This window comes from Saccoglossus kowalevskii, chromosome 6 (genome assembly GCF_978046115.1).
Source record: "Saccoglossus kowalevskii chromosome 6, keSacKowa6.1, whole genome shotgun sequence".
In the NCBI taxonomy this organism is placed as follows: Eukaryota; Metazoa; Hemichordata; class Enteropneusta; family Harrimaniidae; genus Saccoglossus; species Saccoglossus kowalevskii.
This window is the reverse complement of record NC_140646.1, coordinates 13,173,062-13,190,561: the sequence shown is the minus strand read 5'-3', so window position 1 is coordinate 13,190,561 and position 17,500 is coordinate 13,173,062. Positions and strand designations below refer to the sequence as shown.

At 44.8% G+C, this 17,500-nt stretch overlaps 18 non-coding genes across 18 annotated transcripts; all 18 read right to left on the bottom strand.

Moving 5' to 3' along the window:
- Nucleotides 1–99: 99 nt before the first annotated feature.
- TRNAN-GUU (transfer RNA asparagine (anticodon GUU)) lies at nucleotides 100–173 on the bottom strand. The gene has a single exon. It is a non-coding gene; the product is annotated as a tRNA-Asn (tRNA).
- A 981-nt stretch (nucleotides 174–1,154) lies between these two features.
- TRNAN-GUU (transfer RNA asparagine (anticodon GUU)) lies at nucleotides 1,155–1,228 on the bottom strand. The gene has a single exon. It is a non-coding gene; the product is annotated as a tRNA-Asn (tRNA).
- A 2,491-nt stretch (nucleotides 1,229–3,719) lies between these two features.
- Nucleotides 3,720–3,793, bottom strand: TRNAN-GUU (transfer RNA asparagine (anticodon GUU)). Its single transcript has one exon. It is a non-coding gene; the product is annotated as a tRNA-Asn (tRNA).
- Nucleotides 3,794–4,019: 226 nt separating this feature from the next.
- TRNAN-GUU (transfer RNA asparagine (anticodon GUU)) lies at nucleotides 4,020–4,093 on the bottom strand. Its single transcript has one exon. It is a non-coding gene; the product is annotated as a tRNA-Asn (tRNA).
- A 226-nt stretch (nucleotides 4,094–4,319) lies between these two features.
- Nucleotides 4,320–4,393, bottom strand: TRNAN-GUU (transfer RNA asparagine (anticodon GUU)). Its single transcript has one exon. It is a non-coding gene; the product is annotated as a tRNA-Asn (tRNA).
- Nucleotides 4,394–4,924: 531 nt separating this feature from the next.
- TRNAN-GUU (transfer RNA asparagine (anticodon GUU)) lies at nucleotides 4,925–4,998 on the bottom strand. Its single transcript has one exon. It is a non-coding gene; the product is annotated as a tRNA-Asn (tRNA).
- A 1,741-nt stretch (nucleotides 4,999–6,739) lies between these two features.
- On the bottom strand, nucleotides 6,740–6,813 carry TRNAN-GUU (transfer RNA asparagine (anticodon GUU)). The gene has a single exon. It is a non-coding gene; the product is annotated as a tRNA-Asn (tRNA).
- A 225-nt stretch (nucleotides 6,814–7,038) lies between these two features.
- On the bottom strand, nucleotides 7,039–7,112 carry TRNAN-GUU (transfer RNA asparagine (anticodon GUU)). Its single transcript has one exon. It is a non-coding gene; the product is annotated as a tRNA-Asn (tRNA).
- Nucleotides 7,113–8,093: 981 nt separating this feature from the next.
- TRNAN-GUU (transfer RNA asparagine (anticodon GUU)) lies at nucleotides 8,094–8,167 on the bottom strand. Its single transcript has one exon. It is a non-coding gene; the product is annotated as a tRNA-Asn (tRNA).
- A 1,886-nt stretch (nucleotides 8,168–10,053) lies between these two features.
- Nucleotides 10,054–10,127, bottom strand: TRNAN-GUU (transfer RNA asparagine (anticodon GUU)). Its single transcript has one exon. It is a non-coding gene; the product is annotated as a tRNA-Asn (tRNA).
- Nucleotides 10,128–10,353: 226 nt separating this feature from the next.
- On the bottom strand, nucleotides 10,354–10,427 carry TRNAN-GUU (transfer RNA asparagine (anticodon GUU)). Its single transcript has one exon. It is a non-coding gene; the product is annotated as a tRNA-Asn (tRNA).
- A 226-nt stretch (nucleotides 10,428–10,653) lies between these two features.
- Nucleotides 10,654–10,727, bottom strand: TRNAN-GUU (transfer RNA asparagine (anticodon GUU)). The gene has a single exon. It is a non-coding gene; the product is annotated as a tRNA-Asn (tRNA).
- Nucleotides 10,728–11,258: 531 nt separating this feature from the next.
- On the bottom strand, nucleotides 11,259–11,332 carry TRNAN-GUU (transfer RNA asparagine (anticodon GUU)). The gene has a single exon. It is a non-coding gene; the product is annotated as a tRNA-Asn (tRNA).
- Nucleotides 11,333–13,973: 2,641 nt separating this feature from the next.
- On the bottom strand, nucleotides 13,974–14,047 carry TRNAN-GUU (transfer RNA asparagine (anticodon GUU)). The gene has a single exon. It is a non-coding gene; the product is annotated as a tRNA-Asn (tRNA).
- A 226-nt stretch (nucleotides 14,048–14,273) lies between these two features.
- On the bottom strand, nucleotides 14,274–14,347 carry TRNAN-GUU (transfer RNA asparagine (anticodon GUU)). Its single transcript has one exon. It is a non-coding gene; the product is annotated as a tRNA-Asn (tRNA).
- A 1,436-nt stretch (nucleotides 14,348–15,783) lies between these two features.
- On the bottom strand, nucleotides 15,784–15,857 carry TRNAN-GUU (transfer RNA asparagine (anticodon GUU)). Its single transcript has one exon. It is a non-coding gene; the product is annotated as a tRNA-Asn (tRNA).
- A 225-nt stretch (nucleotides 15,858–16,082) lies between these two features.
- TRNAN-GUU (transfer RNA asparagine (anticodon GUU)) lies at nucleotides 16,083–16,156 on the bottom strand. Its single transcript has one exon. It is a non-coding gene; the product is annotated as a tRNA-Asn (tRNA).
- Nucleotides 16,157–17,137: 981 nt separating this feature from the next.
- On the bottom strand, nucleotides 17,138–17,211 carry TRNAN-GUU (transfer RNA asparagine (anticodon GUU)). Its single transcript has one exon. It is a non-coding gene; the product is annotated as a tRNA-Asn (tRNA).
- Nucleotides 17,212–17,500: the final 289 nt, after the last annotated feature.

Below are 17,500 nucleotides of genomic sequence, written 5' to 3'. Positions count from 1 at the left end.
CGAACCGATGGCGCTATAGACACTGCGACATTGGTGTTATGTTTTATTCATATCGCGAATTCACACATGAGAAAATCTGTGTAATAAAAACTTCTACTTCGTCCCTGGGTGGGCTTGAACCACCAACCTTTCGGTTAACAGCCGAACGCGCTAACCGATTGCGCCACAGAGACTACAACAATGGTGTTATATTGTCTTCATATCGCGAATTCACACATGAGAAAATGTGTGTAATAAAAACTTGTACTTCGTCCCTGGGTGGGCTTGAACCACCAACCTTTTGGTTAACAGCCGAACGCGCTAACCGATGGCGCTACAGACACTGCGACATTGGTGTTATGTTGTATTCATATCGCAAATTCACACATGAGAAAATGTGTGTAATAAAAACTTCTACTTCGTCCCTGGGTGGGCTTGAATCACCAACCTTTCGGTTAACAGCCGAACGCGCTAACCAAATGCGCCACAGAGACCGCAACCTTGGTGATATGTTGTGTTGTATTCATATCGCGAATCCACACATGAGAAAATGTGTGTAATAAAAACTTGTACTTCGTCCCTGGGTGGGCTTGAACCACCAACCTTTCGGTTAACAGCCAAACGCGCTAACCGATTGCGCTACAGACACTGCGACATTGGTGTTATTTTGCATTCATATCGCGAATCCACACATGAGAATTTGTGTGTAATAAAAACTTGTACTTCGTCCCTGGGTGGGCTTGAACAACCAACCTTTCGGTTAACAGCCGAACGCGCTAACCGATGGCGCTACAGACACTGCGACATTGGTGTTATGTTGTATTCATATCGCGAATTCACACATGAGAACATGTGTGTTATACAAACTTATACTTCGTCCCTGGGTGGGCTTGAACCACCAACCTTTCGGTTAACAGCCGAACGCGCTAACCGATTGCGCCACAGAAACTACAACATTGGTGTTATATTGTATTCATATCACGAATCCACACATGAGAAAATGTGTGTAATAAAAACTTCTACTTCGTCCCTGGGTGGGCTTGAATCACCAACCTTTCGGTTAACAGCCGAACGCGCGAACCGATGGCGCTACAGTCACTGCGACATTGGTGTTATGTTTTATTCATATCGCGAATTCACACATGAGAAAATCTGTGTAATAAAAACTTCTACTTCGTCCCTGGGTGGGCTTGAACCACCAACCTTTCGGTTAACAGCCGAACGCGCTAACCGATTGCGCCACAGAGACTACAACAATGGTGTTATATTGTCTTCATATCGCGAATTCACACATGAGAAAATGTGTGTAATAAAAACTTGTACTTCGTCCCTGGGTGGGCTTGAACCACCAACCTTTTGGTTAACAGCCGAACGCGCTAACCGATGGCGCTACAGACACTGCGACATTGGTGTTATGTTGTATTCATATCGCAAATTCACACATGAGAAAATGTGTGTAATAAAAACTTCTACTTCGTCCCTGGGTGGGCTTGAATCACCAACCTTTCGGTTAACAGCCGAACGCGCTAACCAAATGCGCCACAGAGACCGCAACCTTGGTGATATGTTGTGTTGTATTCATATCGCGAATCCACACATGAGAAAATGTGTGTAATAAAAACTTGTACTTCGTCCCTGGGTGGGCTTGAACCACCAACCTTTCGGTTAACAGCCAAACGCGCTAACCGATTGCGCTACAGACACTGCGACATTGGTGTTATTATGCATTCATATCGCGAATCCACACATGAGAATTTGTGTGTAATAAAAACTTGTACTTCGTCCCTGGGTGGGCTTGAACAACCAACCTTTCGGTTAACAGCCGAACGCGCTAACCGATTGCGCTACAGACACTGCGACATTGGTGTTATGTTGCATTCATATCGCGAATTCACACATGAGAAATTGTGTGTAATAAAAACTTGTACTTCGTCCCTGTTTGGGCTTGAACCACCAACCTTTCAGTTAACAGCCGAACGCGCTAATCGATTGCGCCACAGAGACTACAACAATGGCGTTATGTTGTATTCACATCGCGAATCCACACATGAGAAAATGTGTGTAATAAAAATGTGTACTTCGTCCCTGGGTGGGCTTGAACCACCAACCTTTCGGTTAACAGCCAAACGCGCTAACCGATTGCGCCACAGAGACTGCAACATTGGTGTTATATTGTATTCATATCGCGAATTCACACATGAGAAAATGTGTGTAATAAAAACTTGTACTTCGTCCCTGGGTGGGCTTGAATCACCAACCTTTCGGTTAACAGCCGAACGCACTAACCAATTGCGCCACAGAGACTGTAACCTTGGTGATACGTTGTATTGTATTAATATCGCGAATCCACACGTGAGAAAATCTGCGTAATAAAAACTTCTACTTCGTCCCTGGGTGGGCTTGAACCAACAACCTTACAGATAACAGCCGAACGCGCTAACCGATGGCGCTACAGACACTGCGACATTGGTGTTATGTTGTATTCATATCTCGAATTCACACATTCGAAAATGTGAGTAATAAAAACTTCTACTTCATCCCAAGGTGGGTTTGAACAACCAACCTTTCGGTTAACAGCCGAACGCGCTAACCGATGGCGCTACAGACTCTGCGACATTGGTGTTATGTTGTATTAATATCGCGAATCCACACGTGAGAAAATGTGCGTAATAAAAACTTCTACTTCGTCCCTGGGTGGGCTTGAACCACCAACCTTTCCATTAACAGCCGAACGCGCTAACCGATTGCGCCACAGAGACTACAACATTGGTGTTATATTGTATTCATATCGCGAATCCACACATGAGAAAATGTGTGTAATAAAAACTTGTACTTCGTCCCTGGGTGGGCTTGAACCACCAACCTTTCAGTTAACAGCCGAACGCGCTAACCGATTGCGCCACAGAGACTGTAACCTTGGTGATACGTTGTATTGTATTAATATCGCGAATCCACACGTGAGAAAATCTGCGTAATAAAAACTTCTACTTCGTCCCTGGGTGGGCTTGAACCAACAACCTTACAGATAACAGCCGAACGCGCTAACCGATGGCGCTACAGACACTGCGACATTGGTGTTATGTTGTATTCATATCTCGAATTCACACATTCGAAAATGTGAGTAATAAAAACTTCTACTTCATCCCAAGGTGGGTTTGAACAACCAACCTTTCGGTTAACAGCCGAACGCGCTAACCGATGGCGCTACAGACTCTGCGACATTGGTGTTATGTTGTATTAATATCGCGAATCCACACGTGAGAAAATGTGCGTAATAAAAACTTCTACTTCGTCCCTGGGTGGGCTTGAACCACCAACCTTTCCATTAACAGCCGAACGCGCTAACCGATTGCGCCACAGAGACTACAACATTGGTGTTATATTGTATTCATATCGCGAATCCACACATGAGAAAATGTGTGTAATAAAAACTTGTACTTCGTCCCTGGGTGGGCTTGAACCACCAACCTTTCAGTTAACAGCCGAACGCGCTAACCGATTGCGCCACAGAGACTGTAACAATGGTGTTATGTTGTATTCATTTCGCGAATCCACACATGAGAAAATGTGTGTAATAAAAACTTCTACTTCGTCCCTGGATGGGCTTGAATCACCAACCTTTCGGTTAACAGCCGAACGCGCTAACCGATGGCGCTACAGACACTGCGACATTGGTGTTATGTTGTATTCATATCGCGAATTCACACATGAGAACATGTGTGTTATAAAAACTTATACTTCGTCCCTGGGTGGGCTTGAACCACCAACCTTTCGGTTAACAGCCGAACGCGCTAACCGATTGCGCCACAGAGACTACAACATTGGTGTTATATTGTATTCATATCGCGAATCCACACATGAGAAAATGTGTGTAATAAAAACTTCTACTTCGTCCCTGGGTGGGCTTGAATCACCAACCTTTCGGTTAACAGCCGAACGCGCGAACCGATGGCGCTACAGTCACTGCGACATTGGTGTTATGTTGTATTCATATCGCGAATTCACACATGAGAAAATCTGTGTAATAAAAACTTCTACTTCGTCCCTGGGTGGGCTTGAACCACCAACCTTTCGGTTAACAGCCGAACGCGCTAACCGATTGCGCCACAGAGACTACAACATTGGTGTTATATTGTATTCATATCGCGAATCCACACATGAGAAAATGTGTGTAATAAAAACTTCTACTTCGTCCCTGGGTGGGCTTGAATCACCAACCTTTCGGTTAACAGCCGAACGCGCGAACCGATGGCGCTACAGTCACTGCGACATTGGTGTTATGTTGTATTCATATCGCGAATTCACACATGAGAAAATCTGTGTAATAAAAACTTCTACTTCGTCCCTGGGTGGGCTTGAACCACCAACCTTTCGGTTAACAGCCGAACGCGCTAACCGATTGCGCCACAGAGACTACAACATTGGTGTTATATTGTATTCATATCGCGAATCCACACATGAGAAAATGTGTGTAATAAAAACTTCTACTTCGTCCCTGGGTGGGCTTGAATCACCAACCTTTCGGTTAACAGCCGAACGCGCGAACCGATGGCGCTACAGTCACTGCGACATTGGTGTTATGTTGTATTCATATCGCAAATTCACACATGAGAAAATGTGTATAATAAAAACTTCTACTTCGTCCCTGGGTGGGCTTGAATCACCAACCTTTCGGTTAACAGCCGAACGCGCTAACCAAATGCGCCACAGAGACTGCAACCTTGGTGATATGTTGTGTTGTATTCATATCGCAAATCCACACATGAGAAAATGTGTGTAATAAAAACTTGTACTTCGTCCCTGGGTGGGCTTGAACCACCAACCTTTCGGTTAACAGCCAAACGCGCTAACCGATTGCGCTACAGACACTGCGACATTGGTGTTATGTTGTATTCATATCGCGAATTCACACATGAGAACATGTGTGTTATAAAAACTTCTACTTCGTCCCTGGGTGGGCTTGAACCACCAACCTTTCGGTTAACAGCCGAACGCGCTAACCGATTGCGCCACAGAGACTACAACAATGGTGTTATATTGTCTTCATATCGCGAATTCACACATGAGAAAATGTGTGTAATAAAAACTTCTACTTCGTCCCTGGGTGGGCTTGAATCACCAACCTTTCGGTTAACAGCCGAACGCGCTAACCAAATGCGCCACAGAGACTGCAACCTTGGTGATATGTTGTGTTGTATTCATATCGCAAATCCACACAATAGAAAATGTGTGTAATAAAAACTTGTACTTCGTCCCTGGGTGGGCTTGAACCACCAACCTTTCGGTTAACAGCCAAACGCGCTAACCGATTGCGCTACAGACACTGCGACATTGGTGTTATTTTGCATTCATATCGCGAATCCACACATGAGAATTTGTGTGTAATAAAAACTTGTACTTCGTCCCTGGGTGGGCTTGAATCACCAACCTTTCGGTTAACAGCCGAACGGGCTAACCGATGGCGCTACAGACACTGCGACATTGGTGTTATGTTGTATTCATATCGCAAATTCACACATGAGAAAATGTGTATAATAAAAACTTCTACTTCGTCCCTGGGTGGGCTTGAATCACCAACCTTTCGGTTAACAGCCGAACGCGCTAACCAAATGCGCCACAGAGACTGCAACCTTGGTGATATGTTGTGTTGTATTCATATCGCAAATCCACACATGAGAAAATGTGTGTAATAAAAACTTGTACTTCGTCCCTGGGTGGGCTTGAACCACCAACCTTTCGGTTAACAGCCAAACGCGCTAACCGATTGCGCTACAGACACTGCGACATTGGTGTTATTTTGCATTCATATCGCGAATCCACACATGAGAATTTGTGTGTAATAAAAACTTGTACTTCGTCCCTGGGTGGGCTTGAACAACCAACCTTTCGGTTGACAGCCGAACGCGCTAACCGATTGCGCTACAGATACTGCGACATTGGTGTTATGTTGCATTCATATCGCGAATTCACACATGAGAAATTGTGTGTAACAAAAACTTGTACTTCTTCCCTGTTTGGGCTTGAACCACCAACCTTTCGGTTAACAGGCGAACGCGCTAATCGATTGCGCCACAGAGACTACAACAATGGCGTTATGTTGTATTCATATCGCGAATCCACACATGAGAAAATGTGTGTAATAAAAATGTGTACTTCGTCCCTGGGTGGGCTTGAACCAGCAACCTTTCGGTTAACAGCCAAACGCGCTAACCGATTGCGCCACAGAGACTGCAACATTGGTGTTATATTGTATTCATATCGCGAATTCACACATGAGAAAATGTGGGTAATAAAAACTTGTACTTCGTCCCTGGGTGGGCTTGAATCACCAACCCTTCGGTTAACAGCCGAACGCACTAACCAATTGCGCCACAGAGACTGCAACCTCGGTGATATGTTGTGTTGTATTAATATCGCGAATCCACACGTGAGAAAATGTGTGTAATAAAAACTTCTACTTCGTCCCTGGGTGGGCTTGAATCACCAACCTTTCGGTTAACAGCCGAACGCGCTAACCGATTGCGCTACATATACTGCGACATTGGTGTTATGTTGTATTCATATCGCGAATCCTCACATGAGAAAATGTGTGTAATAAAAACTTCTACTTCGTCCCTGGGTGGGCTTGAATCACCAACCTTTCGGTTAACTGCCGAACGCGCTAACCGATGGCGCTACAGACACTGCGACATTGGTGTTATGTTGTATTCATATCGCGAATTCTCACATGAGAACATGTGTGTAATAAAAACTTATACTTCGTCCCTGGGTGGGCTTGAACCACCAACCTTTCGGTTAACAGCCGAACGCGCTAACCGATTGCGCCACAGAGACTGCAACATTGTGTTATATTGTATTCATATCGCGAATCCACACATGAGAAAATGTGTGTAATAAAAACTTCTACTTCGTCCCTGGGTGGGCTTGAATCACCAACCTTTCGGTTAACAGCCGAACGCGCGAACCGATGGCGCTACAGACACTGCGACATTGGTGTTATGTTTTATTCATATCGCGAATTCACACATGAGAAAATCTGTGTAATAAAAACTTCTACTTCGTCCCTGGGTGGGCTTGAACCACCAACCTTTCGGTTAACAGCCGAACGCGCTAACCGATTGCGCCACAGAGACTACAACAATGGTGTTATATTGTCTTCATATCGCGAATTCACACATGAGAAAATGTGTGTAATAAAAACTTGTACTTCGTCCCTGGGTGGGCTTGAACCACCAACCTTTTGGTTAACAGCCGAACGCGCTAACCGATGGCGCTACAGACACTGCGACATTGGTGTTATGTTGTATTCATATCGCAAATTCACACATGAGAAAATGTGTGTAATAAAAACTTCTACTTCGTCCCTGGGTGGGCTTGAATCACCAACCTTTCGGTTAACAGCCGAACGCGCTAACCAAATGCGCCACAGAGACCGCAACCTTGGTGATATGTTGTGTTGTATTCATATCGCGAATCCACACATGAGAAAATGTGTGTAATAAAAACTTGTACTTCGTCCCTGGGTGGGCTTGAACCACCAACCTTTCGGTTAACAGCCAAACGCGCTAACCGATTGCGCTACAGACACTGCGACATTGGTGTTATTTTGCATTCATATCGCGAATCCACACATGAGAATTTGTGTGTAATAAAAACTTGTACTTCGTCCCTGGGTGGGCTTGAACAACCAACCTTTCGGTTAACAGCCGAACGCGCTAACCGATGGCGCTACAGACACTGCGACATTGGTGTTATGTTGTATTCATATCGCGAATTCACACATGAGAACATGTGTGTTATACAAACTTATACTTCGTCCCTGGGTGGGCTTGAACCACCAACCTTTCGGTTAACAGCCGAACGCGCTAACCGATTGCGCCACAGAAACTACAACATTGGTGTTATATTGTATTCATATCACGAATCCACACATGAGAAAATGTGTGTAATAAAAACTTCTACTTCGTCCCTGGGTGGGCTTGAATCACCAACCTTTCGGTTAACAGCCGAACGCGCGAACCGATGGCGCTACAGTCACTGCGACATTGGTGTTATGTTTTATTCATATCGCGAATTCACACATGAGAAAATCTGTGTAATAAAAACTTCTACTTCGTCCCTGGGTGGGCTTGAACCACCAACCTTTCGGTTAACAGCCGAACGCGCTAACCGATTGCGCCACAGAGACTACAACAATGGTGTTATATTGTCTTCATATCGCGAATTCACACATGAGAAAATGTGTGTAATAAAAACTTGTACTTCGTCCCTGGGTGGGCTTGAACCACCAACCTTTTGGTTAACAGCCGAACGCGCTAACCGATGGCGCTACAGACACTGCGACATTGGTGTTATGTTGTATTCATATCGCAAATTCACACATGAGAAAATGTGTGTAATAAAAACTTCTACTTCGTCCCTGGGTGGGCTTGAATCACCAACCTTTCGGTTAACAGCCGAACGCGCTAACCAAATGCGCCACAGAGACCGCAACCTTGGTGATATGTTGTGTTGTATTCATATCGCGAATCCACACATGAGAAAATGTGTGTAATAAAAACTTGTACTTCGTCCCTGGGTGGGCTTGAACCACCAACCTTTCGGTTAACAGCCAAACGCGCTAACCGATTGCGCTACAGACACTGCGACATTGGTGTTATTATGCATTCATATCGCGAATCCACACATGAGAATTTGTGTGTAATAAAAACTTGTACTTCGTCCCTGGGTGGGCTTGAACAACCAACCTTTCGGTTAACAGACGAACGCGCTAACCGATTGCGCTACAGACACTGCGACATTGGTGTTATGTTGCATTCATATCGCGAATTCACACATGAGAAATTGTGTGTAATAAAAACTTGTACTTCGTCCCTGTTTGGGCTTGAACCACCAACCTTTCGGTTAACAGCCGAACGCGCTAATCGATTGCGCCACAGAGACTACAACAATGGCGTTATGTTGTATTCACATCGCGAATCCACACATGAGAAAATGTGTGTAATAAAAATGTGTACTTCGTCCCTGGGTGGGCTTGAACCACCAACCTTTCGGTTAACAGCCAAACGCGCTAACCGATTGCGCCACAGAGACTGCAACATTGGTGTTATATTGTATTCATATCGCGAATTCACACATGAGAAAATGTGTGTAATAAAAACTTGTACTTCGTCCCTGGGTGGGCTTGAATCACCAACCTTTCGGTTAACAGCCGAACGCACTAACCAATTGCGCCACAGAGACTGTAACCTTGGTGATACGTTGTATTGTATTAATATCGCGAATCCACACGTGAGAAAATCTGCGTAATAAAAACTTCTACTTCGTCCCTGGGTGGGCTTGAACCACCAACCTTACAGATAACAGCCGAACGCGCTAACCGATGGCGCTACAGACACTGCGACATTGGTGTTATGTTGTATTCATATCTCGAATTCACACATTCGAAAATGTGAGTAATAAAAACTTCTACTTCATCCCAAGGTGGGTTTGAACAACCAACCTTTCGGTTAACAGCCGAACGCGCTAACCGATGGTGCTACAGACTCTGCGACATTGGTGTTATGTTGTATTAATATCGCGAATCCACACGTGAGAAAATGTGCGTAATAAAAACTTCTACTTCGTCCCTGGGTGGGCTTGAACCACCAACCTTTCCATTAACAGCCGAACGCGCTAACCGATTGCGCCACAGAGACTACAACATTGGTGTTATATTGTATTCATATCGCGAATCCACACATGAGAAAATGTGTGTAATAAAAACTTGTACTTCGTCCCTGGGTGGGCTTGAACCACCAACCTTTCAGTTAACAGCCGAACGCGCTAACCGATTGCGCCACAGAGACTGTAACAATGGTGTTATGTTGTATTCATTTCGCGAATCCACACATGAGAAAATGTGTGTAATAAAAACTTCTACTTCGTCCCTGGATGGGCTTGAATCACCAACCTTTCGGTTAACAGCCGAACGCGCTAACCGATGGCGCTACAGACACTGCGACATTGGTGTTATGTTGTATTCATATCGCGAATTCACACATGAGAACATGTGTGTTATAAAAACTTATACTTCGTCCCTGGGTGGGCTTGAACCACCAACCTTTCGGTTAACAGCCGAACGCGCTAACCGATTGCGCCACAGAGACTACAACATTGGTGTTATATTGTATTCATATCGCGAATCCACACATGAGAAAATGTGTGTAATAAAAACTTCTACTTCGTCCCTGGGTGGGCTTGAATCACCAACCTTTCGGTTAACAGCCGAACGCGCGAACCGATGGCGCTACAGTCACTGCGACATTGGTGTTATGTTGTATTCATATCGCGAATTCACACATGAGAAAATCTGTGTAATAAAAACTTCTACTTCGTCCCTGGGTGGGCTTGAACCACCAACCTTTCGGTTAACAGCCGAACGCGCTAACCGATTGCGCCACAGAGACTACAACATTGGTGTTATATTGTATTCATATCGCGAATCCACACATGAGAAAATGTGTGTAATAAAAACTTCTACTTCGTCCCTGGGTGGGCTTGAATCACCAACCTTTCGGTTAACAGCCGAACGCGCGAACCGATGGCGCTACAGTCACTGCGACATTGGTGTTATGTTGTATTCATATCGCGAATTCACACATGAGAAAATCTGTGTAATAAAAACTTCTACTTCGTCCCTGGGTGGGCTTGAACCACCAACCTTTCGGTTAACAGCCGAACGCGCTAACCGATTGCGCCACAGAGACTACAACATTGGTGTTATATTGTATTCATATCGCGAATCCACACATGAGAAAATGTGTGTAATAAAAACTTCTACTTCGTCCCTGGGTGGGCTTGAATCACCAACCTTTCGGTTAACAGCCGAACGCGCGAACCGATGGCGCTACAGTCACTGCGACATTGGTGTTATGTTGTATTCATATCGCAAATTCACACATGAGAAAATGTGTATAATAAAAACTTCTACTTCGTCCCTGGGTGGGCTTGAATCACCAACCTTTCGGTTAACAGCCGAACGCGCTAACCAAATGCGCCACAGAGACTGCAACCTTGGTGATATGTTGTGTTGTATTCATATCGCAAATCCACACATGAGAAAATGTGTGTAATAAAAACTTGTACTTCGTCCCTGGGTGGGCTTGAACCACCAACCTTTCGGTTAACAGCCAAACGCGCTAACCGATTGCGCTACAGACACTGCGACATTGGTGTTATGTTGTATTCATATCGCGAATTCACACATGAGAACATGTGTGTTATAAAAACTTCTACTTCGTCCCTGGGTGGGCTTGAACCACCAACCTTTCGGTTAACAGCCGAACGCGCTAACCGATTGCGCCACAGAGACTACAACAATGGTGTTATATTGTCTTCATATCGCGAATTCACACATGAGAAAATGTGTGTAATAAAAACTTCTACTTCGTCCCTGGGTGGGCTTGAATCACCAACCTTTCGGTTAACAGCCGAACGCGCTAACCAAATGCGCCACAGAGACTGCATCCTTGGTGATATGTTGTGTTGTATTCATATCGCAAATCCACACAATAGAAAATGTGTGTAATAAAAACTTGTACTTCGTCCCTGGGTGGGCTTGAACCACCAACCTTTCGGTTAACAGCCAAACGCGCTAACCGATTGCGCTACAGACACTGCGACATTGGTGTTATTTTGCATTCATATCGCGAATCCACACATGAGAATTTGTGTGTAATAAAAACTTGTACTTCGTCCCTGGGTGGGCTTGAATCACCAACCTTTCGGTTAACAGCCGAACGCGCTAACCGATGGCGCTACAGACACTGCGACATTGGTGTTATGTTGTATTCATATCGCGAATTCACACATGAGAACATGTGTGTTATAAAAACTTATACTTCGTCACCGGGTGGGCTTGAACCACCAACCTTTCGGTTAACAGCCGAACGCGCTAACCGATTGCGCCACAGAAACTACAACATTGGTGTTATATTGTATTCATATCGCGAATCCACACATGAGAAAATGTGTGTAATAAAAACTTCTACTTCGTCCCTGGGTGGGCTTGAATCACCAACCTTTCGGTTAACAGCCGAACGCGCGAACCGATGGCGCTACAGTCACTGCGACATTGGTGTTATGTTTTATTCATATCGCGAATTCACACATGAGAAAATCTGTGTAATAAAAACTTCTACTTCGTCCCTGGGTGGGCTTGAACCACCAACCTTTCGGTTAACAGCCGAACGCGCTAACCGATTGCACCACAGAGACTACAACAATGGTGTTATATTGTCTTCATATCGCGAATTCACACATGAGAAAATGTGTGTAATAAAAACTTGTACTTCGTCCCTGGGTGGGCTTGAACCACCAACCTTTTGGTTAACAGCCGAACGCGCTAACCGATAGCGCTACAGACACTGCGACATTGGTGTTATGTTGTATTCATATCGCAAATTCACACATGAGAAAATGTGTGTAATAAAAACTTCTACTTCGTCCCTGGGTGGGCTTGAATCACCAACCTTTCGGTTAACAGCCGAACGCGCTAACCAAATGCGCCACAGAGACCGCAACCTTGGTGATATGTTGTGTTGTATTCATATCGCGAATCCACACATGAGAAAATGTGTGTAATAAAAACTTGTACTTCGTCCCTGGGTGGGCTTGAACCACCAACCTTTCGGTTAACAGCCAAACGCGCTAACCGATTGCGCTACAGACACTGCGACATTGGTGTTATTTTGCATTCATATCGCGAATCCACACATGAGAATTTGTGTGTAATAAAAACTTGTACTTCGTCCCTGTTTGGGCTTGAACCACCAACCTTTCGGTTAACAGCCGAACGCGCTAATCGATTGCGCCACAGAGACTACAACAATGGCGTTATGTTGTATTCACATCGCGAATCCACACATGAGAAAATGTGTGTAATAAAAATGTGTACTTCGTCCCTGGGTGGGCTTGAACCACCAACCTTTCGGTTAACAGCCAAACGCGCTAACCGATTGCGCCACAGAGACTGCAACATTGGTGTTATATTGTATTCATATCGCGAATTCACACATGAGAAAATGTGTGTAATAAAAACTTGTACTTCGTCCCTGGGTGGGCTTGAATCACCAACCTTTCGGTTAACAGCCGAACGCACTAACCAATTGCGCCACAGAGACTGTAACCTTGGTGATACGTTGTATTGTATTAATATCGCGAATCCACACGTGAGAAAATCTGCGTAATGAAAACTTCTACTTCGTCCCTGGGTGGGCTTGAACCACCAACCTTACAGATAACAGCCGAACGCGCTAACCGATGGCGCTACAGACACTGCGACATTGGTGTTATGTTGTATTCATATCTCGAATTCACACATTCGAAAATGTGAGTAATAAAAACTTCTACTTCATCCCAAGGTGGGTTTGAACAACCAACCTTTCGGTTAACAGCCGAACGCGCTAACCGATGGCGCTACAGACTCTGCGACATTGGTGTTATGTTGTATTAATATCGCGAATCCACACGTGAGAAAATGTGCGTAATAAAAACTTCTACTTCGTCCCTGGGTGGGCTTGAACCACCAACCTTTCCATTAACAGCCGAACGCGCTAACCGATTGCGCCACAGAGACTACAACATTGGTGTTATATTGTATTCATATCGCGAATCCACACATGAGAAAATGTGTGTAATAAAAACTTGTACTTCGTCCCTGGGTGGGCTTGAACCACCAACCTTTCAGTTAACAGCCGAACGCGCTAACCGATTGCGCCACAGAGACTGTAACAATGGTGTTATGTTGTATTCATTTCGCGAATCCACACATGAGAAAATGTGTGTAATGAAAACTTCTACTTCGTCCCTGGATGGGCTTGAATCACCAACCTTTCGGTTAACAGCCGAACGCGCTAACCGATGGCGCTACAGACACTGCGACATTGGTGTTATGTTGTATTCATATCGCGAATTCACACATGAGAACATGTGTGTTATAAAAACTTATACTTCGTCCCTGGGTGGGCTTGAACCACCAACCTTTCGGTTAACAGCCGAACGCGCTAACCGATTGCGCCACAGAGACTACAACATTGGTGTTATATTGTATTCATATCGCGAATCCACACATGAGAAAATGTGTGTAATAAAAACTTCTACTTCGTCCCTGGGTGGGCTTGAATCACCAACCTTTCGGTTAACAGCCGAACGCGCGAACCGATGGCGCTACAGTCACTGCGACATTGGTGTTATGTTGTATTCATATCGCGAATTCACACATGAGAAAATCTGTGTAATAAAAACTTCTACTTCGTCCCTGGGTGGGCTTGAACCACCAACCTTTCGGTTAACAGCCGAACGCGCTAACCGATTGCGCCACAGAGACTACAACAATGGTGTTATATTGTCTTCATATCGCGAATTCACACATGAGAAAATGTGTGTAATAAAAACTTGTACTTCGTCCCTGGGTGGGCTTGAACCACCAACCTTTTGGTTAACAGCCGAACGGGCTAACCGATGGCGCTACAGACACTGCGACATTGGTGTTATGTTGTATTCATATCGCAAATTCACACATGAGAAAATGTGTATAATAAAAACTTCTACTTCGTCCCTGGGTGGGCTTGAATCACCAACCTTTCGGTTAACAGCCGAACGCGCTAACCAAATGCGCCACAGAGACTGCAACCTTGGTGATATGTTGTGTTGTATTCATATCGCAAATCCACACATGAGAAAATGTGTGTAATAAAAACTTGTACTTCGTCCCTGGGTGGGCTTGAACCACCAACCTTTCGGTTAACAGCCAAACGCGCTAACCGATTGCGCTACAGACACTGCGACATTGGTGTTATTTTGCATTCATATCGCGAATCCACACATGAGAATTTGTGTGTAATAAAAACTTGTACTTCGTCCCTGGGTGGGCTTGAACAACCAACCTTTCGGTTGACAGCCGAACGCGCTAACCGATTGCGCTACAGATACTGCGACATTGGTGTTATGTTGCATTCATATCGCGAATTCACACATGAGAAATTGTGTGTAACAAAAACTTGTACTTCTTCCCTGTTTGGGCTTGAACCACCAACCTTTCGGTTAACAGGCGAACGCGCTAATCGATTGCGCCACAGAGACTACAACAATGGCGTTATGTTGTATTCATATCGCGAATCCACACATGAGAAAATGTGTGTAATAAAAATGTGTACTTCGTCCCTGGGTGGGCTTGAACCAGCAACCTTTCGGTTAACAGCCAAACGCGCTAACCGATTGCGCCACAGAGACTGCAACATTGGTGTTATATTGTATTCATATCGCGAATTCACACATGAGAAAATGTGGGTAATAAAAACTTGTACTTCGTCCCTGGGTGGGCTTGAATCACCAACCATTCGGTTAACAGCCGAACGCACTAACCAATTGCGCCACAGAGACTGCAACCTCGGTGATATGTTGTGTTGTATTAATATCGCGAATCCACACGTGAGAAAATGTGTGTAATAAAAACTTCTACTTCGTCCCTGGGTGGGCTTGAATCACCAACCTTTCGGTTAACAGCCGAACGCGCTAACCGATTGCGCTACATATACTGCGACATTGGTGTTATGTTGTATTCATATCGCGAATCCTCACATGAGAAAATGTGTGTAATAAAAACTTCTACTTCGTCCCTGGGTGGGCTTGAATCACCAACCTTTCGGTTAACTGCCGAACGCGCTAACCGATGGCGCTACAGACACTGCGACATTGGTGTTATGTTGTATTCATATCGCGAATTCTCACATGAGAACATGTGTGTAATAAAAACTTATACTTCGTCCCTGGGTGGGCTTGAACCACCAACCTTTCGGTTAACAGCCGAACGCGCTAACCGATTGCGCCACAGAGACTGCAACATTGTGTTATATTGTATTCATATCGCGAATCCACACATGAGAAAATGTGTGTAATAAAAACTTCTACTTCGTCCCTGGGTGGGCTTGAATCACCAACCTTTCGGTTAACAGCCGAACGCGCGAACCGATGGCGCTACAGACACTGCGACATTGGTGTTATGTTTTATTCATATCGCGAATTCACACATGAGAAAATCTGTGTAATAAAAACTTCTACTTCGTCCCTGGGTGGGCTTGAACCACCAACCTTTCGGTTAACAGCCGAACGCGCTAACCGATTGCGCCACAGAGACTACAACAATGGTGTTATATTGTCTTCATATCGCGAATTCACACATGAGAAAATGTGTGTAATAAAAACTTGTACTTCGTCCCTGGGTGGGCTTGAACCACCAACCTTTTGGTTAAGAGCCGAACGCGCTAACCGATGGCGCTACAGACACTGCGACATTGGTGTTATGTTGTATTCATATCGCAAATTCACACATGAGAAAATGTGTGTAATAAAAACTTCTACTTCGTCCCTGGGTGGGCTTGAATCACCAACCTTTCGGTTAACAGCCGAACGCGCTAACCAAATGCGCCACAGAGACCGCAACCTTGGTGATATGTTGTGTTGTATTCATATCGCGAATCCACACATGAGAAAATGTGTGTAATAAAAACTTGTACTTCGTCCCTGGGTGGGCTTGAACCACCAACCTTTCGGTTAACAGCCAAACGCGCTAACCGATTGCGCTACAGACACTGCGACATTGGTGTTATTTTGCATTCATATCGCGAATCCACACATGAGAATTTGTGTGTAATAAAAACTTGTACTTCGTCCCTGGGTGGGCTTGAACAACCAACCTTTCGGTTAACAGCCGAACGCGCTAACCGATGGCGCTACAGACACTGCGACATTGGTGTTATGTTGTATTCATATCGCGAATTCACACATGAGAACATGTGTGTTATACAAACTTATACTTCGTCCCTGGGTGGGCTTGAACCACCAACCTTTCGGTTAACAGCCGAACGCGCTAACCGATTGCGCCACAGAAACTACAACATTGGTGTTATATTGTATTCATATCACGAATCCACACATGAGAAAATGTGTGTAATAAAAACTTCTACTTCGTCCCTGGGTGGGCTTGAATCACCAACCTTTCGGTTAACAGCCGAACGCGCGAACCGATGGCGCTACAGTCACTGCGACATTGGTGTTATGTTTTATTCATATCGCGAATTCACACATGAGAAAATCTGTGTAATAAAAACTTCTACTTCGTCCCTGGGTGGGCTTGAACCACCAACCTTTCGGTTAACAGCCGAACGCGCTAACCGATTGCGCCACAGAGACTACAACAATGGTGTTATATTGTCTTCATATCGCGAATTCACACATGAGAAAATGTGTGTAATAAAAACTTGTACTTCGTCCCTGGGTGGGCTTGAACCACCAACCTTTTGGTTAACAGCCGAACGCGCTAACCGATGGCGCTACAGACACTGCGACATTGGTGTTATGTTGTATTCATATCGCAAATTCACACATGAGAAAATGTGTGTAATAAAAACTTCTACTTCGTCCCTGGGTGGGCTTGAATCACCAACCTTTCGGTTAACAGCCGAACGCGCTAACCAAATGC